A 27053-nucleotide genomic window follows, 5' to 3' on the forward strand; every position below is an offset into this window, starting at 1 on the left:
ATCTCCTCCTTCCCCCTCTGCCCCCATCTGTGGTCCAGCCTCCCTAGGTCTCGGGTGCCAGTGGCCCTTCCCTGCTGTCTCCGTGGTGTCTCCCCCCGCCCTCCCGCTCCAGCCTCATTCACTCCCCCCAACCCCGCCGGAACTGCCGCCTCGGAACCCAAATGCCAGCTGGATGCCTGGCCTGGTGTCCACATCCCACCAAAGCTGACCTTCCCCAGGAACAGGCCTGGCCCTGACCTTCCCACACCCCAGATTCCGGGCACAGGGACATCACACACCAGCTGCTAAATGTGTTCAAACGACCAAAACTACCGTTTCTTCATTAACAAAAGTAAAGCTTAAGCTGGTCTTTCCCTGACTGCCACAAATTCAAAATCAGCAGAGGATAAACGAATGGTGTCACACGTGCAGCGGAACGAAGGTCAGCAACTGTGAAATCGCCCGTTTGTTTTGTGATGAACGTCTCCACTCCACAAATTTCTGATAAGCCAAACATCCTAAACAGCCCAGTGTCTTCAATGTTAGTGGAGGACCGACTTCCTTCTCTTCACACTGGAATCTGAGTCTCCACTGCAGGCTCCTGGGATCCAAACATTTATTATGTGCCATCCTTGCTTTCAACATTGGCTGAAACTTCTGCCCAGGCTTGAACTCCAGGTAAAATTAACTCAAACAGTTGAAAATGTTCTGAAATGTGACACAAGCCAAGCGATCTGTGTGACTAAGAGAATATTTGGTGCCGTCTATATTTAGAGTTTTCGGGTTTTTTTTTTTTAACGGTGTGGAGTGACAAGTTAGTGGCTGCTAAGAAAGGCACATCCTGAGGACGCAGAGGGGACACGCCTGAAAGCCTTCCTTCCATGCCGGGCAGGGTCCATCTTCCAGATGCCAACAGCTCAGACACCGTAGCAGCGAGTTACAGTCTAAGCACTTGTCAGAAAGGGAAGCAACATATACATACTTAGTTCCCTCAAGACTGTTTGCAGCGTGAGTCACCGTGCCTGCTGGGAGGTGCTTTGAAATTCCAAAAGGAAAACAGCACAGAAGCCTCATGTTATTACTGCCCCTGTTTTTCCATTACAGATAACACGTGGCCTGTGCTATTTTGGTGACACAATATCGTCTTCAAAGGTATTTAAGAGCTGCCTCTGCAGCTGCCTGGAGATTCGGAATAACTCGGAATCCCTCTCTTCCGCTTCTGTTTTTCACTGATGGCCTGAGCTCGTGTCCTCTGGTGAAGGATCCCAGTGTGAACAAGGGAAGACCCACGTTGTCCCTCAGATGCCATGTGGAGTTTGGGACAAACTTTAAAGATGCCTGTCAGGGCTGCGGGTGGGCGGTGCAGGCCGGGCGCGGGGGCACCTGAGGACCAGGGAGGTCCCGCTGGTAAGAAGACTCAGGATGGACGCAATCCAGGTCCCCCCCAGCTGCTCCAGGGACCCCCAGGACGAGCTCACAGCACAGGTGCGGGTGACGCTTCAGATCACCCCACAGACAGTCACAAGACAGCCTCTCCTTGCTGTGTCTGCAGGATCAGAAGACTGCCACCCCCCTCAAGAAAAAGGAATGACAGGACTTCCCCTCAGGGTCACCCTGAAGTTCAGGCAGGGTCCAGGCTACAGGAGTGGCCACAGTGCGCTGAGCACGTGTTAGCTGTGGTCGTTGTGAGCCTCGGCGTGACCTGCACGGGGAGCCTCCGGCTGGCCTCACCGTCCTCACAGCTGCACCACCCTCGGAGCCAGGCCCACCCGAGTTAAGATACGAAGGCACCAACCTACGGACGGCACGTGCACGGCTCTGCCGCTGCCCCATCAGCCCCCTAAGCTCCCAGACACCCCGGCACCGAGGACCCTGTGTAAACAGCGGCCACGGCCAGGCACTGCCCTCCATGCCTGGGGTGCGCTGATCCACTTTGACCCCAACACCGACTCCGTGAAACTGCCACACAAACCTTCCCTTCTACACGGGAGGACACGGGGCAGAGCCCTGGTGGGTCGCCCAGATGAGACGTGGCCAAGGCAGGACCCTCCCGGGACGGCGGCTCAGGGCCCCCTTCTCGGCCGCCACGCTCTGGAGGGCAAGCCTGGGGTCGGCTGGGCAGACCTGCCAGCCAGGAGACCTTGCTTTTCGGTCTGGGGCGCCATCCGCCCGGGCTACTTTGCCGTCTGTCTGTGACTATCTAAAACTATCCACTGATCTCCCCATATTTCTTTAAAAGATAGTTTATGATATCTTCCCGCCAATCTTGGATTCTACTGCTTTCTCGTTTGGTTTGGTTTTTTTCCTTCTACCATTTTGCGCTATTAAATGGGGAACCAGAGAGTGACCGATTAGATGCTGAGATATTTCCTGGAAGGAGTTCTGACAACGTGATCAGACAACCTCCATGTTGAAAGACACGTCCTCACAGCTGACCTAAGTGTCAGACCTGCTTCCACTTAGTGGGGAACATGCGGTCTTTCAGGAGCGACCGCATGGCTGTGGAAGGCCTACTGTTGCTGGAAATGCCCCGGGATGTCCACCTGATCCAGGACAACAGTATCGCACACACCTGGTTCCCATGCCTTGATCTACGCCCAGAGGTCGGGCAGTTAACTCCCAGAGGCCCCGGGTGCTGGGCTGTAACACACGGGAAACACGTCTCTTACAGAGTGACGTGGAAGGAGGAGTGAGATAGTGAGCGGGGCCCTAGAGCACGTGGCACTCAGGAAGTGGCTGGGAATCACAACATCACCACGGCCGCCACTACCAGGACCTCTGCGGCCAAGCTCAGCCCTGCTCCTGGTCCTCCCCTGGGAACAGTCGCTCTGCAGCTCCCGAGTCAGGCCCCCCAGTCTCAACCGCTGGCTCCCGAGCCTGGACCCCCTCCATGGCAGGCGTGGTTCTTGACAGTCTGCGAGGGGAGGGTGAGATGCCTACCGCAGATTCTGGGGCACAAGGAAAAGTTCAACGATCTTGGATTCAGAGGGAACAACCTGGGTTTGAAATCTGCCTCTTTCGCACGGGGTCCCACGATGGGGGCAAATGAGGTAACCTTCCCAACCCTGTGAGCACAGCTCTATCCCGGAGAAACTTAGACCCCCTAGAACAGGGCTCGGGGCGTGGCCAGCTCTCATTAAACACGGGATGAGTTCAGTGTCATATGGCCCTGACTCCCCCCCCCCCCAGGACGCCTCTCACAGCACCTGTACTGAACCACTTCCTGCTTCCAAACCACACCTGCCACTCTGTGCATCCCCTGCTAAGGTGACCTGTGTGCCCCATGCCTGGCTCAGGACCGCCTGGCAAATGCCCACTTAACTTTCAAGACCGAGGTCAAGCCCTGCTCCAGTAAACGCCCAGGCACGGCTTTCCTGCAACTGCCCAGGAGAAGACACACCCCCCGGATGTCCTGCTGGGTGAGGGGTCTCAGCTGCACACCGATGTGTCTATACTACTAACACAGGTAGATCCTCACTGAATTATCACCTGAATTATCACCTCAAGAGCAAAGGAAGACACTTTGTAGATAACAAAGTTTCCAGTTAGTTTCAGACTCTGATTTGTATTTCTCACATCTTCCCCACCATTCTGCAGCTACACACAGTTTCACCACGTTTCACATCTTGAACTAATAAACCCAAAATGCTTCCTACCTTCCTACGTGATGTTATCTTTAGTTCATCTTGATTTTTTAAATTTCAAATAGTATGTTTTAGAATGATGAGTAAAGACTGGTAAAGACTGCTGAATAACTTGGACATATCAAATGGGTTTGAACAAAATGCAAATATACTGGATTTCCCAAAGATTTTCCCCTATCCTGATTCTACGCCGGTCCATGTAATGTTAATGTGAATAAAAGTAAAAACCTGTAGAAATTTTCTACCTCCCAGTCATCACTCCTTACATATATCATTTCATTTCATTTTCACAAAATCATATGAATTAGATAGTCTTATTCCTATTGCATAAATAAATAAATGGAGGCTCAGAGACGCTAAACAATTTGCCCAAATTTACACACCTTACAAGTGGCAGGCGCAGGATTTTAGTCTACGCCTGGAGGCTTGCAAAACGTCTTCTGCTCTATGCCGCTTTAGAATTATAAGGCAAAAAGGGTAAATTCCATTAATGAAGAGGCCGTGGCTAGGAGGCTGCGATGATGTAAACAGGACCGCGCTGGCATTAGCTTTTCCCCCGTGCCCTGGGCAGTCCCGTGCCCTGGGCAGTCCCGTGCCTGCCTGGCAAAGCTTCCCTCCACTCAGGAACCGCAGCGGCCCCGCCAGCTGTGCCTCCCTGGCCCCAGCTTCTCACCTGAAACATGAAGATATGAGGAGGAGCCGTCTCGCAGGCTGCCGTGATCAGTAAATGAGGAAATACTTCCAGCGCTTGGAACCCTTCCTTGGCTGGTGAACATGTGCTAGTATTTTTAGTAGCTCGCTCTACAGATCAACTCTTAGAGCAAATATTAGTGTCGGGAGACACACTTGCACACACACGGAGCACTGCCAAAACTGTCATCTAAACACAGATAATCGCTCGGCTAATTACCAATCAGCCACCTTTCCCATTGTTGTTATGTTACTTATTCCATGAACTAAGATTATCTCCCAAACCTCCGAATCTTTTCCATCCCTCATACACGTGACTGTCCCTCCTCCAGCCCCACCGCCCTTGTCCTGAGAGGCCCCTTCTCACTCGGGTCCTCTCTCCCAGCTCATCTTCGCTCCATCACTGACGTGGTTGAAGGGGCCACCTCCACGGTCAGCCCAGGGGGTCCCACCAGAGCGCGATCTGTAACGTCACGGCCCTTATCGTAAAGCTCAGATACTTCTCCTTGTTCTTAAGCGAAGCTCATGCTCCTGCGGTCTACACGCCCCCAGAACTGCCCCCCTGTTCCCTCCAGGGTCTGAGCTTCAGCAGTCCCATCTGACAATCCTTCACTCTGCCAGGCTGGTCTGTCTCCTCACTGAATCCTCAACGCTTCTGAACTCTGCTCTGTCCCACCTGCTGACGCTGCCCCGAGGTCTGGAAGCCCAGCGTCCACGCCTACCCGGCCCGGGTCACCTCTCCTTGGATTCTAAGAGCCTCTCCTGTCTCCAGCACACGTTGGGAGCTCATCACATGCTCCTTGGCTTCTAGCACTAACTTCTATCTTATCTGGCTTTTGATATTATACACATTATTCTCCCCAACTAGATTACAAGATCCATAGAAGATGGAAACTTGCCCTTCAAAATTTGTTAAAGAACAAAATAGTTCTTTACATAAATAAGGTATATATTTTTATATATTATGTAATTATATATATACTATTATATATAATCATTCTTTATATAAATAATATATATTTCTACACGTTATATAATATATATGTATTTATATAAAGTGCCCCAGAATATTAGTTTACTTTCCCAGAATAATTTCTCAAGACAAGTCACCTGGGAGCTTCTAGGAGAGGTATTGTAGGTGACCTGGGCACAAGTTGGGTCACGTGCCCAATGTGGGCAGCTAGCGTGAATATTGGAAAATAGCTGTGTTTTAAAGATTATTACAGAATGTGTGTCAACTGTGCCTGAGTGGACTGCCCTGGGTTGCATCACCTGACATCACCTTGTTTACACATGTGGCCAAATACCCAGAGCCACTTGGCTTCAGAGCTGCCCTTTTCTGAATTCTGACTCAGCACATTTACATTCAGGTCCATTCCAGTGTGCGGTCTTGTCTTAATAATTCTGTTAAGCATTTCTAGAACAAAATGGAGATGTGTGTTTCACTTCGTCAGCGGGAGCATCTGGCAGTTAGGTGCACACAAGCCTCATGTTATTACTTATCCTTAGGGTCCACTTCGTCTACGTGAGGAGGTGTTTCTAGATTTTCAGTTTTCCCTTCTGGGATGTTAACTGAATGTGTCAACCTGCCTGGCCTTGAAGCGCCCAGACACTGGGTCGGGCGTGATTCTGGCTTTGTCTCTGAGGGTGTTTTCAGATGAGATTAACGCTTGGACAGGTAGACTGAGTCAAGCAGGTTGCCCTCCTACGTGGGTGGGCCTCATCCAATCAGTTGACGGCCTGAACAGAACAAAGAGCTGACCCCCTCTAGTAAGAGAGGACTCTTCCCGCTTGACTCACTTCACACTGGGACATTGGTTTTCCCTGCCTTCAGACTCAAGATGAAACGCCGGCTCTTCCCGAGTCTCTGGGCTGCCGGCCTTCAGCCCGGACTACACCATTGGCTTTCCCGGGACTCCGATTCAACGGCTCGCCCTGCACATCTCGGGGCTTGGCAGCCTCCAATTCCTTGTTTTAAATCTCTTTCCGTGTAGGTACAGTCACCCTTCCTATGGTTCTGTTTCTCTGGAGAACCCTAACACACCTCCTGTAAGACCCAGTAAACGTTCCGCTTACTGTAGTTATTTGTTCAGGGCCTCGTGCGCGCTGGCTCCGAGATCCCAGGTCAGAATCCTGATTTCACGTCTCCACTGCTCATGCGTAACTAGCGCCCGACACCCAGAGGTGCGCGGTGCCTGGTGCCTGAGGAGACGCGGGCCTTGACCGCGGGCACTGTGTCCCGCAGACGACACGTCCTCTCGCTCTATTCTTCCCGGCCTTCGATAAAGACTCGTTGCTGTGGAGGAGATATTCCCCACCCACCATCCGCTCCCCTGCGTCAACCCGGTGGGACGGCCCAGGGAGACTGGGAATGAGCTGGGAGTCAGCGCAGACAGCGCTCAACGCCAGCCTCTCCTCCTGGGCCTTCCCCCCCAGCAGGGAGAAGCGTCTGGACCCTGATCTCCATTCCCCCCCGAGGAGCAGGCCTGGCTTGGAGGCTGTGGTTGTGAGGCTGTGGCTGTGGCTGCCCCTCCCCCAGCTCCGCTTCCTGGGGCAGTGAGACCCCCAGGGGAGGCCAGACCACCAGCCTGGGGAGGCACAGGGTGCCCAGAGGATGACGGGAACGACGACTGCAGAGCAGACCCTCGTTTCCTCGTGACACGGCTCTGCTTGGACCACAACAACCGGTTCTGAACCAAGTCACGCGGCAGGTGGCCTGATGCAGACACCCACGCATGGGAAGGACACTCAGCTTATTCAGCCACAAACAGGACCTCAGGTGACAAATGTTGCGAGTCCCTCTCGCTGGCACCCAGAGTGGGGAGGGGGTGATCGCCCTGAAGCCACCTGCTGGGAACCTGCACAGGTCTACACGGTGCTGAGAAGACCACTAGACAGATTACGCATGTGAACAAAGCAGGGATAACGTGTAACTCAGCATTTCCTGCAGAAAGTGCTGGATAGGAATGCTTGGAACAGAACAGCAGCTCCTGGGTCAAAACCATCCATCAGGGGAATGGCTCTTCCGTTGGGCCGTCTGAAGGCTGCAACCTCCCGGGACGGGTTCCACGAAACTAGACCTGTAAAACTCCCTCTTCACCTTCAACCTTGATTATTCTGCAGCATTTATGTTCACCTCGAATGTCAACTTCTATCAGCGAATCGTGGCCAAGGAAGAGGAGGCAGGTGTGGTGGGTGTGCAGGGTAGGTGCGGACGCCGTCTGCGGCTGGGGTGGACCGCCACGCTCTCCCATGGGGCCGTCCGCCACCGCGCGGCCCCTCGCGCCCACCGGCTCCCTCCGCTTCAGTGTCGGCGTTTACCCTGCCTTCGCTCTCCAGGACTGAGTGATGCCCTCAGACTCTGCACCCATTTCTCTGCAGCACTCAACGCAGCGCCCGCAACGCCTTACACGCCGTACGTGTGGCAGCTTCAAGATCTCACGTTAAATCACACTGCTAACCTTTGGTGAGAGACATCAGGAGACTTTGCTTCTGGTGGCCAAGGCTTCCCCCGAAGAGCTGTGAGGGAACTTTCTGGGATGTGGACAAGTTCTCTGTCTTGATTGGTGCCCGAGCTACATGGGCATATGCACACCTAGTATATGGGCATCTCCTGTATGTAAATTATACATGGATAAGACAAGAACAAACCTGGCTTTATGAGAGAAATAAATTATGATTTGTATCCTCATTTGTTCAAAAAAGAGGGCACTTTATGTCACTGGGAAGGCATATCTGTTTTGATTTATTCATTCAACTTTATGGAATCGTTAGAAAGATAATAGGAATACTCAATAACCTTTTAGAACTGTTTTTCCATTCAAATAAAAACAAATGAGACGGGCTTCCCTGGTGGCGCAGTGGTTAAGAATCCGCCTGCCAATGCAGGGGACACGGGTTCGAGCCCTGGTCCAGGAAGATCACACATGCCACGGAGCAACTAAGCCCGTGCACCACAACTGCTGAGCCTGTGCTCTAGAGCCTGCGAGCCACAACTACTGAGCCCACGTGCCACAACTACTGAAGCCTGTGCGCCTAGAGCCCATGCTCCACAAGAGAAGCCACCGCAATGAGAAGCCCGCGCACTGCAACAAGGAGTAGCCCCCACTCACCGCAACTAGAGAAAGCCCGCGCAGAGCAACGAAGACCCAACACAGCCAAAAATAAATAAATAAAATAAATAAATTTATTTAAAAAAAATGAGACTGTCTTCATTTTAACTGGGTAGTATCAAACACCAAATATTTAATTGCATTTATTCAAACGATAATCCAGTATTTACTTCTAATGGAATGCTTTAATTTTCCCTCTGCTAGTCATTTTGTTTTCCCATAATTATTTGTGCACTGCAGCTAATGTTATATACTGAATATTTTTCAATCCATTCTTGGCAATCACTGGGTATACATTTAAGGGTATGCTATGAAGAGTAAAATATTTTTCCTGTTTAGTTCAAAAAATTTATACTCACATTTATATTTCATAAAAATAGTACAACTGCATAAGTGTATATTAATGTAGTAATTGCTACTTCCGTATCATTTAATATGTATATCTAGTTTAAACTGTGATTGCAGTACACAGAGAAAAACAGATTTATTTGAAACTACAATGCATAGGTGATGTGGAGAGTTAATTTAACTACAGAGTACCATATTTATTTTACCCTCCTGAATTAAAAAAAGAAAATTAGTGTATTAACTTTCAGTATTAACAGTACTAAGCAGATACAAAGGAAATCGTAAAAGTTTAGAGCTCCTCCGCCTGGCGACAGACCTGCGGCGGGACGGGCAGAGTCTTGACGTGGATACTGCTGAATGTGCCAGAAGCCAGATGCCGGAGGCTGGGAACCCAGGCCGCTTGGGTTCTCCACGTGGCCCAGGGCAGCTCGCAGGGACCAGCAAGGCAGGGGCTGAGCCCTCGGGAAAGCTGAGTCCCTTCCGGCTCCACGACTAACTTCTCTGAAGCCCTAAGTCGTCCTTTCTCCCAAACTGCAAAGTGGAAACAGCAATATGTGTGGATGTTCACTTTCTCTGGGCGCTTGAGGGATTCGAGAAATTAAGTCCATAAAACACTCCAGGCTCTTTGGTATTACACGAAGGTGCAGAAAACTTGCTTTGTATTTCTTTTTAAAACCTGTCTGTTGTGGAGCCCTACATCAAGGGCACGCTACATCAAGGACACAGGACAAAAATTCCGGAATTAACGGAGCCCCCCATAAGCAGCTGTTGCCATGGGCTCTCCTGACCTAAACGGGACACCCCACCCCCCCCCGACTCCACATTAGGCAAAATAATCGCCATGTAGTCACCTTGTCGCATCCTGACCAATCACCTAATGCCATCCTGCCAGCAGGAATTTTCTTTGTCTTGAAGCTATAAAAGTTGGCTACTAGCCCACAAGGGGGGTCGGCTCTCGCTGGTCTATCAGGAAGTCAGCCCGCTGTGTTTGCAGCGCCCCTCACTAACTCTGCTCTCTTTGTTCGCAATAAACTCACTTTTCTAAAGTACTTCGTGTCTGGAAATTCTTCTTCTAACCCGTGCTCGGACCACGACATTTGTGTGTGTGTGTGTGTGTGTGCGTGTGCGTGTGTTGAAACTTAACTCCTGACATAAGCTGGGAGTGACAGCGGAGACACAAACAAATCTGTAGGGATCTCGCGCGGGTGAGATGGAGACCTGGGCCCATCTAGGTGAGCGTGGCAGGTGCAGACCCAGCTCCGAGGGCAGAGGCCGGGGGTTCTGTCGTTGGGGGGTGAGCAGGTTGCCCCCCCTAATTAGAGGAGCCATCAGAGGCCAAGCAGGGCAGGAGGCTCTCCTGCTGGCTTTTCCCACGGCCGTGGAAACAGAGGTACGAGGTACCAATGGCCAGAAAGGTGACTGGGTACAGGACGACCTTGGGTCTTTCCCGGCATTGACAGAGCAGAGTCACAGGTAAGATTCTTCCTCAAAGTGGAAGAAAACCCAACCCTCACGTTAAGTTTCCACATCTCGTGCCTTTCCCCAAGAAGAAGCAAGGTGGGTTTGAAAGCTGTGCTGCATTTGTGCTTTAGAATCAGGGGATTACTCAGTAGTTCAAAGCTCACCTGGAAAAGAGCAAGAGAAATGCCTGACCTCACCTAAACGTCGCCTCTCTCTAAATCCCACATGAGACTGAACGCCATGCTCATGGATGCTGCGTGATGCCTGTTATCACAGCAAAGGTGTGACGGACCATGGGCAGAGGGAACAGGGTACCAATCTCTGAGCCAGTTCATTACAACCTCGGGGAAACCCTCCCCACCACCAGCTGCTTCCTGGGAGTGTAGGTTTTTCCCTCACAGGAAACAAGCAATCACTGGCCTGCCAAGGTCAAGAGCAAATGCCACAAAGTGACGGCTCTGTAAATCAGCTGGAGAAAGTGCCTGCAGACACACACGGAAGCAAACTAGTGTCTCCTTCAAATCCACCCTTCACGGCTTTCAGGTGGTCCTCCGGGAGGAACGACTCTCCAAGGAGGCCTTGGGCACCCCTCTCAGAGGCCACAGTGACACCCCTGTCCACCGGGCCCCCAGCTCCGATCAGCCCACCGTGACCCGTTACACCCGCCACCATCACAGCCCTTCACGATGGGAAGCACTGAAGCATCCACTTCTGCTTCTTAGGGCTTTGCCTGTTTTCTCTACCTGAGATCGAAATGTAATGGAAATAAACGTTAGCGAAGATTAAAGACACAAATCAACAAAGCCGCACAGCAAGAAACCAAACAACGCTGCTCACCGTGATGCAGCGGACAGCCTGTCCGGAAGCGGGGTGACTCATGTGCAGACTCCGGTTTGCACAAACATCACGGGGAAGGCGAGGGGGCCTCTTGACGAGGCAGTGGGGCAGGGGTCCACGTTTTCTACCTGGAGAACCTGATAAAACACCCAGGCTCACTGATACGATTCATCCCCTGAGCAAAAAATGCTGCAGGAACATATGGAGAAAAGATAAATAAATATGTGTCTTTGGCCAAGAATCCAAAATAAAGTGCAATACAGTGCAACTGGGGCACAAGGCATCCACAGAGCTGAGCTGTGGGACAGGCTCTAAATGCACCCATGGCAGTTCCTCACCTGCTGAGGGCTGACCGTCCTCAGGGACTAGGACTTCTAGACCAAACATATATTTGCAATTACATATATAATTATCTAGAGAACTATCACGCATTATACATGTAACCAAGCAGGACCCTCTGGGGCCTTCCCGGGGCAGAGCCCTCCCCCATGTCCTCTGTTGTAGCTCTTCTCTATCTGAGGCATCTGATGCACGCTTCCTGGGTTGCTCTACCCATGCTAACACCCCCGCCAAGTGGAAGAAATTAACTACTTGATGCCCATGAGCACGTAGCCTCCAGACCTCTTGGCGCCTAAGGATTGTGACCTGCCTGTGACCTCACCATCAACCAATCAGAGAACTGTGCACGAGCTGGTCACATACCCTGCGAGCCCCCCACCCATCCGGCCTTTAAAAATGCTTTGCTGAAACCCTTCAGGGATTTTGGGATTTCGGGGGCATGAGCCACCCATCTCCTTGCATGGCCCTGCAATGAACCTTTCTCTGCTCCAAACGCCGACATTTTGGTTTGTTTGGCCTCACTGTGTGTCGGGCACATGAACTTGTGCTCAGTAACACATATGAAATGTTGTATATTATACATTTCATATATGATGACAGACATGTAAAATGTAATTATATATGTTTATGTACATACACAGATGTTGGACTCTGTTGGCGCTATTGTTCTACACCAAGAAAAGTGTAATTAAAAACGTTACCACACTAGCAGCGTGCCCTCTAGGGTGTGGAGACCCCCGGCTCCTAACGCCGTCCAGAGCATGTGTGAAGGCGCCTGTGGCCGAGGCCCGAGAACCCTCCCGGGGCTGCCCGTCCCCGGAGACGCGCGGCCGCGTCTGACCCAGCAGGACCGCGTCTCTCGCTGTCACCTCTGTCATCTCAGGGCCCCGTGGAGGGAGCACGGCCACCATGCCCGGAGCCTCCGACAGGCCTGGGTGACTCACGTGCACCCCGCTTTCTGGCCGGCTCGAGGACGACAAGAGGCAGAGCCCAGCGGTGTGTCCTTGTTCCCTGGCTTCTGTCCCCAAGAGGGAAGAGGAAGGAAGCAAAGGGCTCGGCTGGGCTAGTGGGGCCATGAAGCCGTCACGTCCACGGGGAACCTGAGAGGGAGGACCTCTGAGAACCGTCCCTCCAGCCAGAACCTTCCCCCGCGCCATCCTTCCTTCCACGTCTTGTTCAAGCACCGAGAAGCCGCCTGCAGTGTAGACCTCACAGGGCTGGTGGCACCAGCCTGGACCGGCACCAGCACGTAAGGGGCGCTGGGGCGCTTCCCCTCCGTCCCCGCAGGCGGCCAGGACGCTGAGAGCAGCGCTCGCTCCTCCCGTGGTACACAGTCACCTGCGTGGAGGCGACACGCGTGGGTGACAAAGGGTGGACTCACGGCCCGAGGAGAAGTTCGCTTAAATCCAAACTCCTTGTACTCTATAGACACCAGCAGCCAAACAGCTGTCACTTGGGATTTACTTTAACCGCGAGGGGCCGCCCGACGGGCACACTTGAGCACCACCAACTCAGAGCGGATCTAGTCATTCCCGAAGGCGCAACATGTAGCCACACACGTCGTCCCCGAGACTGGATGGAACCGAGTCCCGGCACAACGCAGGGGCGTGTCCACCGCAATCCTCGCTCCTCTTCTCCGGGACAGTCTGGTGTTTGTCACGCCCCGGGGGACACACGTCAGGGCCAGAACATTCCATCCCCGCTGGTGACAGCCGAAGAGACTCATGATAACACCTTTTAATAGCAGGAGTGGATCAGGAGATCGCATTAGGGTTTCATGGTGGAGTTTCCTGTTTATAAGTGGGCGGCATTTCTGCTCACAAATATAATGGTAGCATCATTTTCCCAGGTGATGACATTCACCCAGAGCTCCTGGTTGATGTGCCAGAGATTCTCGGAAACCAAGCCCGCACAGGCGTGCAGGACCTCCCCAAGGAAGGAGCCACTGGGCACGTCTCACCTACACGTGCAGTTTACAAGTTCCCACATGTGAGGATGGTCCTGTGCTCGCCCTGGGTCACGAGTAGGGGACTGTGTGGCCCACGGCACAAGTATCCCCAGAAAAACCTTCACATTTACCACAGTAGATGCTCCCAGGTCTGGAGACATGAGGTGGGTCATGGGAGGGGAAGCCTAGATTAATTTCATGTGAAAATTGAATTTATTTTTGTACTTCAATCCAAAGTCTCTACTATTATCTGACTACTTTAGTGGAGGAAAACAATAGAATTTTCATTCTCAGAGGAGAAGACAGACATTATTTATTTACACTTATCCCTATAACAAGACAACAGGTGGGCACAGGGTCTCTCAGAGCTGCGTCGTCCCCTGCACCTGTGTCCCCCTCCCCCTGCACCTGTGTCCCCCTCCCCCTGCACCTGTGTCCCCCTCCTCCCTGCACCTGTGTCCCCCTCCCCCTGCACCTGTGCCCCCTCCCCCCTGCACCTGTGGCCACATCTCCTCCTCTCCCCCACGAAGGATTTCCCCACAGGCTGCTGCCCAAGGGAACTCTGACCGCAGAACCAGAAACCCCAGACCAGCAATAACTGATTTCACACTGGCCACCCTAAAGAGTTCCACCATCATAATTATCAAAATAAAGGTAAATTATGTTCACTCCAGTTTTAAGTATTAACTCAACCTGGGTCATTTATGATTGTCTGATCCTCAGGAAAGAGGCTGAGCTTCTGTTGGGAAGCCCTGGGGCCGTAAGAGGCTGTAATTCTGTTCATTCGCACAGAAGCCCCAGGAGTGACAGTCACAACGCCTGCGGCCCAGCAGTGGACGGGCCGCACCTGCTGCCTGACTGGACCTTCTCCTGGCCGGTTTCCTCTGCTCGGCTGCTCTCTGCGGCGCTAACCGGGCTGCATGTTCCTTCCTTCCAAGAGGAAAGCCTCCCGGCCAGAAGTAAAGGGAGACAGAGAGGAGCAATAGTTTTAAAGAACCATGCTCTGGGGTGCATCTGGTCTGGGCCTTGGGTTGGGGTGCATCTGGTCTGGGCCTTGGGTTGGGGTGCATCTGGTCTGGGCCTTGGGTTGGGGTGTATCTGGTCTGGGCCTTGGGTTGGGGTGCATCTGGTCTGGGCCTTGGGTTGGGGTGCATCTGGTCTGGGCCGTGCGCTGGGATGTATCTGGTCTGGGTTGTGCGCTGGGCTATATCTGATCTGGGCCTTGGGTTGGGGTGCATCTGGTCTGGGCCTTGGGTTGGGGTGCATCTGGTCTGGGCCTTGGGTTGGGGTGCATCTGGTCTGGGCCTTGGCTTGGGGTGCGTCTGATCTGGGCCTTGGGTTGGGGTGCATCTGATCTGGGCCGTCTGTTGAAATGTATCCGATCTGACCAAGCCGACACCGTCTCTCTTCCTTTTGAAATCTCTGTGGCTGAGGGGTTTGTGATAAATCTCATGGAACCAAAACCTCTGAGTGATTTATTCCTGCAAATCTGATGCATCTGCCATTATTGTTGTCATGCTGCTTTGTCACATGTCAGGACCCTTTTGTGAAACTTTATTTTTTCCTTCAAAACTCATAAGCTACTTAATACCATTATCCCTTTGTGGAAAACTATGAAGCTATTCTTGTCATTACCAGAGACCATTTTTTTAACCTGAGAGATTAAATCTTTGTATGATATCAACAGGGGACTTAATGTTACCAGAAAGAAGAAAATAATTTAAACACGTGTGATTGCAAAGACATTTCTCATGAATGCTCTATAAAAATGTCATCATAACAGGGCGATTCACAATGAAAACAGGGGCGTGAGACTATCCCCTCCCCACTAAATGGAACAGTGCCATCGAAGGTGCCCCGCTCTCCCTACAGGTCCACAGAGGGAAAAGCCCACAAGCGGGAGTCAGATCAAAGGGGGCATCACATCAGCACACCCGCCACGTCGGGCCTGCGGTCCCAGCTGCAGGAGTGTCTGGGGGCCGGCACGTCCCCAGGGACAGACGCGGGCGGCCACTACTTCTGGGGCCCAGGCATCTGCGGGGACTCGGGGTAGCAGCTCGTAGGAAGGACGATGTGAGGCACTTGCTGAGAAACAAACAAAGCCCTAAAACTGACAGATGCCAAGGAGGTCCAGGGAGAGAGGGCTGGGCACCCTGGCAACCAGGCAGCTGAGGGCCCGGGACTGGGGAAGCGGGGCCTCCTCGGTAGACTAACCCTGGACGACGGACGGTCACCGGGCCCCGAGCGAGCTCTTCTGAACACAACCTGATCCAGCCGATGCCTTCCCAGTAGCACCACAGGGAAAATCAACAACCACGTAAACCTGACGATGGCGCATGCCACACACATGTCTGACTGCTGAGCTACCCTGTGACTTTAACACCATGAAGTATAACTGAAAGACACACACAAAATTGTGGCCGCCTTCCTCAGCCCTGATAACGGAATGAGAATGTGTCTTCTTTCGCAGTTCAGGTTCTTTACTTTCAATAGCGCGTATGATTCTGAGACTACTGTATTAGATATGCTGATCATTTTAAACCCACTTAATTTCTCCTCTTGTCTCCATTCCTAATACAGCAAGTGAGTGAGCTGCATCGTTTTCTTCACCAAGAGGTACAGGTTGCTGTAACTGATTTGTTTGCCTTTACTGCAAGCAAAGCAAAGCTCCTTTCCCGCAGGTAAGATCTCCCCACCATCAGCCCGGATTACAGTTCAGCCACTGCTGAACCACTGTGCAGCCGCTAGAAACAGGCGTCCAGTGGGTTTAGACTCCGACCCAGAAACGGGCGCGCGGTAACCGCTACACAAACATCTGCTGAACGAATGCGTGTTCAAAGCGGGTGAGCTGCGGCCTCCTGGCATCTCCCACTGCGTTGTGTCACCTGCACCAGCCCCTCCGCTCGGGATGCTTTCTCCCCTCTGCCTCCTCCTGTCCAATTTCCAACCCACCGGTTTACAAACCTTAATGAAACCAAGAAGTAACTAGGGCACTTGTTGCAGATGCAGATTCCTGGGCCTCACCCTAGCGTCGCCGATCTAGTCCATCTTGGGGAGGACCCGGGAACCTGCATTCTGAAGAGCAGGCGCTACGGGTGACTGTGATGGGGCCGCGGCTCGGCGTGTCTGTTCCCGCGTGCGTCCCCATCGCCTGCACGTGGCCGGTGCCCAGGGGTTCTTCTCAGGAGCTCTCACTCCCCGCTGCGTCCCAGGAACGGCTCCTGCTCTGTCGAGGAGGCTTTGTTTACAGGGACCGTCTCCGCTGGACTCTAAGTAAACCAGAGACCCTCGGAGTCTGGAGTTTGGCCTCCAGAACGGCTTCCTTTCTGCAGTCACTCAAACCCGCATGGTCGCAGTGCCAGCAAGGAATCAATACCCGCTCCTGCTCCAGAGCGAGCTTGCCAACAAGCAGCGTCGGGAAGCGGGTTTGTAACGTGGGATCTGCCTGCATCTCTGCCAGGAGGCTGTGCTCCTGTGGCCCGACCCTCCCACCCTCACGCTGGGACCCCGGGCTGCGCCAGCCTTTGATCCAGGCTACAGAGAGGGCCTTTGATCGTGAGGCTCGGACGCTCAGGACAACCTGTCACTCTGCCTGCGAACATTTCAGCCCATCTTCCCACTGGCCATCTACTCTCCAATGGAACTCAGCGAAAGCCTGCGACATTTCAGGCCCTGGGCTGCTGATGGTTGGTTTACACGTTTACAGATCAGTCAGTGCTCCTCTCCAGAGGGTTCTATGCCTGGTGGGAAACTCAGACGAGCTTCCAAAGAGCCAGAGTGCAAACTGTGAGGGTAGGACAGACCTGACAGTGACTGCTGCTACCGATAATTTACAAGAGCAACCATACAACCAAAGCTACGTTCAAGGGCTGAGAATATTCTTTAAGTACCTTTAGGAACACATTAGATACAAACAGATCCTTTAAGATACTAGACAACTGTAGGTGCATTCAGCAAAGGTCTAATTTTGCTGTAACTCGGAGGAAAAATAATAATAATTTGTTAAGTGAAAAACCTGCAGTATTCCCAGTCTTCACTTACTTACCGGGTTGCTAGAATCAGGTTTCAAGAACAAACACAACCAAACAGAAAACAAAATCAAGGCTGGTCTTCAAGATGGTAGAAAAAATGACACCTGCAATGTTTCCAGGGAAGGTTTTGTCATGAAGGGCCCAGGAGGGATGGCTTTGTGCTTTTTAATTTGTACAGACTCTGCGCCCCTCCTGTCCTAGAGCAAGCCTTCCTCAGCACAGAAATTTCAGTAAAAACCAGCACTGCCACCATCGCTTCCAGAATCTCTGTGTAAGAACTAAGTTGTTTCCTCGAAACTGGCAATCAGACGAACACAAGATCCAAAGCGAAAAGCACACATACTACATCCTTCTCAGTTTACAATAAAAAAATATCACAAAAGATTCCCTTCACTGAAAAAACCTTCAAGGCCAGAGAAAATCACACACACACACACACCCCCAGAAAACCTGAAGACAAGGACCAGCTCCTCCTGCCCTGGACCGGGGGGTGGCCTTCCTCCGACTTGGGCAGAGGATGGGTGACCTTGGACCCGCAGGTCACTGACTGCCCGGGGCACAGACTGAAACCAGCCTGGTCTGTTCACAAGGGTTTCCACCAACATGGAAAACTGCTCTGTTCTTACGAGTGTTTTCGATGCTACACTGCCTACTTGTAAGTAACAGCCCAAGTCTTACGTTGGCACATATGCAGGACAGTGATCCGTTAGCTCCGGCCACGGAGGACGGAGGCTTCCTCATGGTCAGCTCACGGGCAGGCCCTTCTCCATCAGCAGGAGTGAGGCCGGGGCAGGACCACCTCTCACCCCGCACCTCACACCCCCGCGCCTCTCGGGGTCCCAGCACTAGGGGGACACTCGGTGCCGATTTCCTGTGATGCCTTCAGAAGGGAGGGGCCCTGCAGAGATACACCAGCCTTGGGACCGGGCCGACCTCCTGCCCAAGGTCATCAATAAACACAGAGAGTCACCACTTCTTCCCTGAACCCGTCGCTAGAATTACTCAACTTATGAGTGAAGTTTTGTAACCACAAGTTCGATCTAACTGCACTGACCACGTGTGACATGAAAACACACTTCAAATAGCCGAAGCTTCCTCCTATTTCCATCTGAGGCACCTTAGACCATTGTAGGCATTTCATTTCTCTCGTGTAAATCCAGAGAGAACACTGAATACACCCAGCGTATGCTGGTCAGTGAGTTAACGCGTACACGCCTCACCAAAAACTCAAATCTCCAAACACCTGAGGGCACAGGCCTGCGTGTGACTGACTGACTGTTGTTAAGTGATGCATCTCCGGAACCCAAGACGCAATCAGTTCTAGGGGCAAACCAGTTCTGGGTGGAAACAAGTTCCTAAAAGTCACCGTCACTTTCCTGGTACCTTTTCCTCACATTGTTTAACTACAGCAGCTCCGTAAAGCATGAGAGAACAAGAGATGTTTGAGAAACACGAACCAAAAAAAATCCTTAAATTTACAGCAGTTTCAGAGGTAAATTTAGTGACCTCGACATTTTCTGTATTTTTTTGTATCAAATAACTTTTGATATTGTTTGTATCAGATAACTTTTTAAAAATCATACAAATCCCTTAAAGAGATAGAGCGACAGTCTGCTTTCTTCCCCCGAAAGAGTAAGAGTAGCCCGGCCTCTTCAGAAACAAACCACCCACATCAGAGTCAGCACGTGTGCCTCACATACCAGAAGCACAAAGAAGGAAAACAGGATTCAAAGAAAGTTCGTATACCTTTGAACAGGTTCAGTCCATGAAAGTTTCCTTTGATTTGAGTCAGTTTCAGTTCCATGGGTCAGGCCCGACCTCCTACTCATGTGCTTTGGAAAATGCAAAGTAAGGGTTCCACTAAAGTCATCCCTAAAGTGATCAGATCACAAGAAAGTGAGCTCTACGGTCGTCGGTGTGGATGGAATCACAGACACCCTGAGGGTTGGTGTGACTGTGGACCCCGGGCACCAATGGGCTCTTTATGCTGTTCACTCACAAAGGCAAGTCTGCCTTAAAGAGCTGCGTGGGTACATAGGGAGCATAAGGTGGTCTATGGGCTCAGGCTACTTGGTGAAAGTGGAGCAGCTCCTACACGAAGCCAGTCGCTCCAGTACTGTCCACAGTCATTAAAAGTGCAATTTCTACACATGAAAATATCACATTTATAAAGTCACTCACATACCCCCCTGAAATGTATAGTTATATCTTAGTCAATAATAACCCCAAATCATTCAGGATACAGTGAAATTAATTGGAAACCAAGTATAAGTTGGCATTCTCGGACATAAATAGATGAACATTCTGGCTCGCAGATCTCAGGGGAAACAATAGATTACATGCATGTGCACACGTGTAAACACAGATGCACACGCATGTATGTAATGAGATGAACTCTGCTTATTTCTCAATGTAATGCAGCACAGTAGGGTTGATTTTTTTTTTTTATTTTGCCTCATTCTTTAAATTTAAAAAAATTATGGGGTAGCCCACAAAATAATTATATAGTTTATTTTAATTGGTAACTTTAGACTGACCAGGCATGGTTTAAGTTACATGAGCTTTATACAAATAGCTGTAAGTACACAGCAGCAGGGCCGATTAGGAAGAAAAAACACACTGAATCTGTGTTGAATCCCAGCCCTGTCCTCCCAGCTGTAGGAACGTGGATGGAGGTTTCACGTCTTTGGGACCCAACGTCCTCGTCTGTAAAATGGGAGTCTGTCTCCTGTGTTGTTTCAGATGTTACTGAAGGAACATGTGGAGAATGATGTTGAACCTCCCCGGGAGCCCAGGGCGCTAGATGGGTAACACTTAGGACGCGCCTCATACAGGGCCGGGCCCCAGGCTCCTCCCTGAGGCCCCTCGTCCCCTCTCGGACACAAATACGAAGCTGTTTTAGGAGAACTATCTAAATCAGGAAGTGCCGGGCACAGGCTGGTGGCTGGCATCTGCCATGATGCTGCCTTGTGCTATTTCCCTAAGAACTGGTCACGGTCACCAAAGAGGAAGGAGGACCTGGACCAGCCCGGGACAATGTCAGGGGCACGTGCTCCGGCAGCTGAGATGCTGAGACCCTGGGCCCTCCCGACTCCCAAACTCCATCTAAACTAAGACTGGCCAACGGGCCCAGGTGGTGAGGGCCGCAGACCTAAGAGGAAGGAACAGAGAGTTTCCAATCATGGTTCCAGCATCCCTGGCATGTGCCCTTAGAAAGGGCGTTCAGTTTCCAGGTAAACTTAAGGTCAGGATGTAAAACGTGAGGCTCAGGCTTTGGCACCGTGAGGATTAAAGGAACATTTGCAGGACACATAGCAGCCAGCCAGACGCAGGGTGACACCCAAAGCAGAGGCCAGCTCGCCTCCCGCCCTCCTCCCCAGATCCGCCCCAGCCTCTGCACGCGAGGACCGCCTTCCAGAGATTTCCGTTCCCTCCTGGTTAAGCAAATGGGCCCCTGGACTTCAGCCTAATTGAAACTGTCCCCCGCAGGAATCTGGCAGAACCCTACGCGCAGGGCTCCAGGCCCGAGAGGGGAGGCCTGGGAAATGGCCAGCCTGCGTGATGAGCCGAAGGGAGAGGAGCGCTGGGCCCTGGCGCCCTGGGTGCCGTCCCACCGGGCACGGGCTCTGAGCACCGCCCTTCCCACACACAGCCGCCGCCCCTCCGGGCGGCGCTCGGCTATTTCAGAGCATCCCTGGCCAAGTGGAGGGAAGAGAGAAGTCAGGGATACAGACGGAAGCAAAGGGGCAGTGCTGGGGAACCACGGCCCACGTGAGCTCGTGAAACCAGGGCTGCGGAAGTCCATCTAGGAAACGCTTTCCCACTCCCTCTCCCATCAAGACGGGGCCAAAGGGACCAGGTGGGGGTGAACCAGACGCCTAAGCTGACCTCCAGGACGTGTCCCCCTTCACGCCGCCTGAGGGTCCTCTCACCCTCCGGCACCTGCTCCCGCCCGATTCTGGGACATTCCTCCTCTACACTCAGCCCATCATTTACTCAATCAAACACTCACTGAGGCTCGGCCCTGGACACAAAGACGCAAGCACGCGAGGTCTAAGTTCTCAAGGAGCTTGTGTCCTAGAGCAGGATTCAGGGGCCAGGATGCCAATTCCCTGCGTGGGGATCTGAGAAGGGGAGCCCGGAGCGTGCGCGGGTGGGGACAGAGGGAAGGTAGGGAACATCCCACACTGCAGGGTCTGCCCTGGAGGCGGCAGTGGGCACAGGGGAGGGGGTTGGGGGCTGCAGGACGGCAAAGACCCACACGTCTACTGCATCCTCCAGGTGTGAAGCCAGCGTGATGCTGACGATGCACCATCGTGGGGCCTCAGGGGCAGCACGGCTAGGAGGTCCCGGGCCCCCTCCCGTCACACTAGGGTTCTGCAAGTCCCTGCCCTCCTCACACGAGAAAACGAACGGGTCCTGTCTTCCCACAAGGGCCTTACTGTGTCGAGGGCAGTTAATATGGAATGAACGTTTGCATCGTCCCAAACCCATATATTGACTCCCAACCCCCAGTGTGATGGTGTCAAGAGGGGGGCCTTTGGGAGGTGAGAGGTCATGGGGGTGGGGCCCCCATGCTGGGATCAGTGCCCTCATAACAGAGACCCCAGCGAGCCCCCAGCCCTTCCTCCACATGAGGACACAAGGAGAAGACGTCTGTGAACCAGGAAGGGGCCTCACCAGGCACCACATCTGATCCAGGATGTCCAGCCTCCAGAACTGGGAGAAATAAAGCTGTCTATGAGCCGCCTGGCCTGTGGTGTTTTGTTACAGCAACGCGAATGGACCAAGACCGGGGTCAACGTGGTGAAGAAGCCGTTCGGGCGCGAGCGTGAAGGGAGACGTGTCCGAGGCCACAGGGGCAATGCGGGGAGCACCCCCATGAAAGGCAGCGTGGGTGTTCAGAGGTGGCGAATGTCAGGGTGCAGAATGAGAGGAGAAACAGATAACTTAGGGGGTGCAGGGGGAGGCCTGGGGGCCTGACTCTTGGTCCTGGAACTGGTGTGCGGGGGAGCGGCCAGGCGTCCGTGAGCCAGAACCAGGACGGAGGTGAGAGGAGGAGGAGGAGCCGAGGAGATGCCCCCGGGGGCAGGTGCAGCTGGGGACAGAGAGGAGGGGTCGGCAGAGATTCCAGGGAAGGAGCCTGAGGAAGGGCCTCAGGACTGGCCTGAGCACCGCAGACCACAGACAGGAGGCCGAGCGGGTGACAGAGACACAGGAGGAGAAGCCTGCGTCACACGGGACGGCGGGAGCGGGGCAGGGGCCCAGGGGACCTCCTGGCCGGGCCCCTGCTCAGCCGCCATCCCCTCCTTCCGAGCAGGTGGCCTCGCTCTCAGCCCGGCCTCTTTGCTACCAGGTTCCCAGCCACCCACCCCCGGGGCAGGGAAGCCCCATCCAGGGCCCAACACGAGGACACAGTGTCTGTGCCGAGGCCCCCCGGCCTGCGGGGCGGAGCCCACTTTTAAATGCTCAAGAGCTTTACAAGTCAGCAGTTAAACAGCCATTCTTAAAAACTAAATTTTGTAAACTTACAGTCGAATAACTCATAGTAAAGCAAAGGTAGTAACCACTCACATTCACCCTAATTACCTGACTACGTTTTCCTGCTCCCTACACTCTCGAGGCCTTTGGCTTCCGTTCTGCCCACGAGACAGATGCACTCCAGCAGAGTGTTGGCCGACGTCGTGCCTGGGCTCCGAGCCGCAGTGCTGGCGGGAGTGTCCCCACCACGGGGACCGTGAGGGCAGGGCTTTCCCTCGGGAGCCGTTGCTCAGCTCAGGCTTTAAGAGACTAGAAGCCTTTGAGGAGCAGGGAGCTGAGAGGGTGCTGGGAGAGACTCCTGAATCTAAAGTAGCTGTAACACTCAACTTCTACGACCTAGAAAATTAAGGCCTGACAGGACTTCCTACTGTCCACACACACAACCCCAGCACGTTCTAAGGCTGCTGGAAAAAGCCTCCCGGCCCTGCAGGCCCCATGGTCGGTGACACTTTCTTCTCTCTCAGCTCATTTCAGGCGCTAAGGGGATGCGGCCAGATGTGGTAGGACTCACAGTTGCCTAGCAACCTGCCTACGCTGCATCCAGACCTGCTCCCTGAAATATCCTCCTGCAACAGAGCTTTTTTGGAAAGTTCCAGGGAACATTTTTAGAATGAGTTTCCTGAGGTTGATGAACAATAGCAGGGGTGCAGGAGGCTGTAAGGACCCCTAGCAGTCTGCCCTGGAAAAGGCCCCAGGCCACCCCCCTCCTCCTAGTCCCACGCTGCGGGGAGCCTGGACCGCCCAGAGGCGAGGGCGCAGGTGGTCAATGCCCCCGGGAGGATGGGGTATCAGGATGCCTTGAGGACGGTTCAGCTGCGTGTGTATTTAGTCCTCTGGTTCGACCCCCACGTGCCGGAAGGCTCACCGAGCTGGGCAGAGGGGATGCTTGGGACGCAGGGAGTGGCCAGCCTGCCCCACGGGAACCCACGGGGAGCCGCACATATGGCCGACGGGGCCGCTGCTGGGAAGTCCGCGGGTGTGCGAGCTGCACAGCCAGGGGGCTCACGGGCCAGGGCATGGGGGCCAGCGGGAGAAGGCAGCTCTAACTGAGGAGGGCCAGGGAGGAACCCGGGAGACAGTGGACACAGGCCCGGGGGTCTGAGATGTGCCGGTCTCAGGGGTCCCCAAAATCTCGCAAAGAGTCTGAGGCAGTGGTGAAGTCTGCACCTGAGAAACGCCGTGCGCCAGTGGCCAAAGGAGGCTGTTCCCTTGCGAAGGCTGCTTATGAGCAAACTCAACTGGTTTTGCCATTCTCCTTACCATTTAAGAAAGCCATCTGGATAATTTTGGAAGGTTGGCAAATTTCCCCTAAATGTAATGAAAATGCTTCTCTCTTAACCATCCTGTCGAGACAGATTGAACAGGAGTGCGAATTCTGAGCCTTTGTGAAAAGGAAATTGTTCTCTGAGGCTCAGAATCTGGGCTCCATTTCAACAGGTGATGGAGATCCTTCTGATTTCCTTGCAGAGACATCTGGGGATGAAGGAAGTGGAGGGGACAGAGATGAAGATGAAGAATTATTAATATTATTACTGTGAGGTTTGAGTGTGTAGGAGGAAAGCTTCCGGGAGAAAAGGAATTCGCTGCCAGACCCAGTGCCCCGGGGGTGGGGTGCTCTGAGGACAGGCTGGTGTCCGAGCGCCAGGGGGGAGAGGACCACAGGAAGAACCGTCTGAGCGCCGGCCCGGTGGACTTGAATGCCCTCCTTCCGAGCAGGAACCCCCGGGACGCGCCCGGGATCCGCCAGCGGGAGCCCGCAGCTGGGAGCCGCGCCCGTGACACAGGCGTCCCCCTGCCCTGGCCCGTCTGCCTGCACGAGGGCTCTGGGCCCAGGGGACGGGGGTAAGGACGTCCTCATGAACTTCCCCAGCGGGCGGCTGTCCGCCTACACTACGACACTGGCAGCACAGTTGAGACAATTTAACGCTGGAGCTTCCTGGTTACAGATCACGGGCGAGAAGGTGCAGGGGGGCTTCTCGGCTGTGTCCCTCGAAACGGGAGGGGGTGCCGGCCCCGAGCCAGACACTGGCAAGGGGCGGGGGGAGGAGGAGTGGGGAGGCTGGCTGTGGACGCACCAGAGGGGACGTGAGGGGCCAGAAAGACAGCGGGATGCACGTGTGGACGTGGGAGCCACCGGCAGGGAGGCCACGATGACAACGTGGCCCAGGAGGAGGGGCTGCGGCAGAGGGAGCCCCGCAGGGCCACCTGCATTCAGGGGCCAGAGCCCAGGAGCCTGCTCGCCCGGGTCCCTCCGCCTCGGGGCAGAGCCCGAGCTGGGGACAAGCTCTGGCCAGAAGGTCAATGACACTTCCAGGGGCCCCGGCCACTCAGGTCTGGCCTCTGGGCTGTGAACAGGGACGGCGTGTGGCCTGTGAAAGCCTCTGTGTCCAGATGAAGGGTGCACCTTCGGGAATGTGGACGCAGTGGCCACAGCTCAGGCCACCTCCCAGCCGTCCAGACCTCAGGGAGGAGGGGCCCTCCCAGGGCCGTGGGGGTAGACAGCTGGCAGCGACCGTGGGGCCCTTGTCAACTACCCCACTCACACACCCACCCGGGCCCCCAGACGGGTCTGTGTGCATGTGTGTGTGAACAAAGCCGTGGGCCTGAAGATACCGTTAAATGGGCTCTCATCACGGCCGGCTGGGACTCACCACCGACTCAACACGCGTATTAGCTTAGTCATCCGGACATCTGACAACCCACCAACTAGCGAGTGTGAGTTACTATTTCTATCCCCTGGAATAGACGGAACTGACATCAAAGCTGCCAAAGACAGGTGGACGCCCCCAGTAAATGCTCCCAGTCGGGGAATAAATGCCAGGGTCCTGGGCGGACACCTGGGGGAATCCAGGCACCTGGCCCTCAGCAAACACTTCCTGAAAGGTCCGTGTCATGCAGTCACACAAATTAAAGTAGACACGGAACACGAGTGTGCGTGAGCATGAGCGCGTGCGTGCATGTGTGTGTCTGACAAGTCAGCTGTCAGACAGAGGCCAGTGTGTCAGCTTCAATTCCCTCTCTACACACGGTCATCCAGGACCACGGGGGCTCAGGGCAGTCCCGATCTCAGCCTGCGGGCATTGGCATAGCAGTGGAAGGTAGGCGACTCCTGCCCCTTGTTATCTGGTCAGTAGCCTGGGGACATGTTGGGGCCCAGGAACAACAGAAACCACCAGAGAATTCACCTGGGCACAGCAGTGAGGTGAGAGTCTTTCCTCCAAGACAGAAACTAAATTCAGTTGAAAAACTGCTCCCTTTATACGAGGATGACTGCTTGAACTCAGAACGTCAGGGGACACGCAGACCCTGACATCGCGTGACACACACTTAATACACACTAAGAAACAGTCACGACGAAAACCAAATGCCACTCTCAGCCTTTCAGGTTCACTCCCCTGCCCACAGGGCAGCCGTCCATGCAGATGGGGCCACAAATGTCCACTTAATCCTTCAGGGAAAGGTGAGAGACTGGTCTGTGTGATAAGATGTTTTCAGGTCTCCCGTCCTCCCTCACATGGTCTTAAATGTCCGATCCCCACTGAGCTTGTTCAATGTCTAGAAACGGCCACAGAGGACAGAGGACGGTGTCCTACACGTGAACACCATGGACAGAGACGACTTCCCTGGCACCACCCCACTGGTAACATGACCCAACCCTATACAAGGCACTCATCCTGCCCCAAAGTGCAAGCTTTTCAAAGCCAGCGGCAACATCAGTGCCCTTGGATGACTCCCCTGACAAGAGGAAAGCTGTCTCCACTCTCAGCTGTCGTGGCACAGGGTCAGCAAGCCTGTCCAGGGCATGCGTGCCATAGTCCAGCTTGGGCCACCCCGATCACGCGTCCAGAGCCGGGGAGGGGCAGGGCCAGCTTCTCTTCGGACAGGACTCTGTTTACTCAACTTGTGTCCAGCAAGAACCACGTATCCTCAAGGTCCGGGGAAATATTTCCTCAAATTAGACAAGACTGATTTTAATTTATTTATTTTTGTAAGATTTTTTTTTGATGTGGACCATTTTTAAAGTCTTTATTGAATTTGTTACAATACTGCTTCTGTTTTATGTTTTGGGTTTTTTGTGTTTTTTTGGTCCCCCAGGCATATGGGATCTTAGCTCCCCAACCAG

General features: G+C 53.4%; 1 protein-coding gene across 7 annotated transcripts in view; it reads right to left on the bottom strand.

Moving 5' to 3' along the window:
* Window positions 1-27053, bottom strand: part of DLGAP2 (DLG associated protein 2) — a 726244-nt gene that overhangs the window by 373554 nt on the left and 325637 nt on the right. The gene's annotated exons all lie outside the window — the stretch shown is intronic.

Source organism: Balaenoptera ricei, chromosome 21 (genome assembly GCF_028023285.1).
Source record: "Balaenoptera ricei isolate mBalRic1 chromosome 21, mBalRic1.hap2, whole genome shotgun sequence".
Classification (NCBI taxonomy): domain Eukaryota; kingdom Metazoa; phylum Chordata; class Mammalia; order Artiodactyla; family Balaenopteridae; genus Balaenoptera; species Balaenoptera ricei.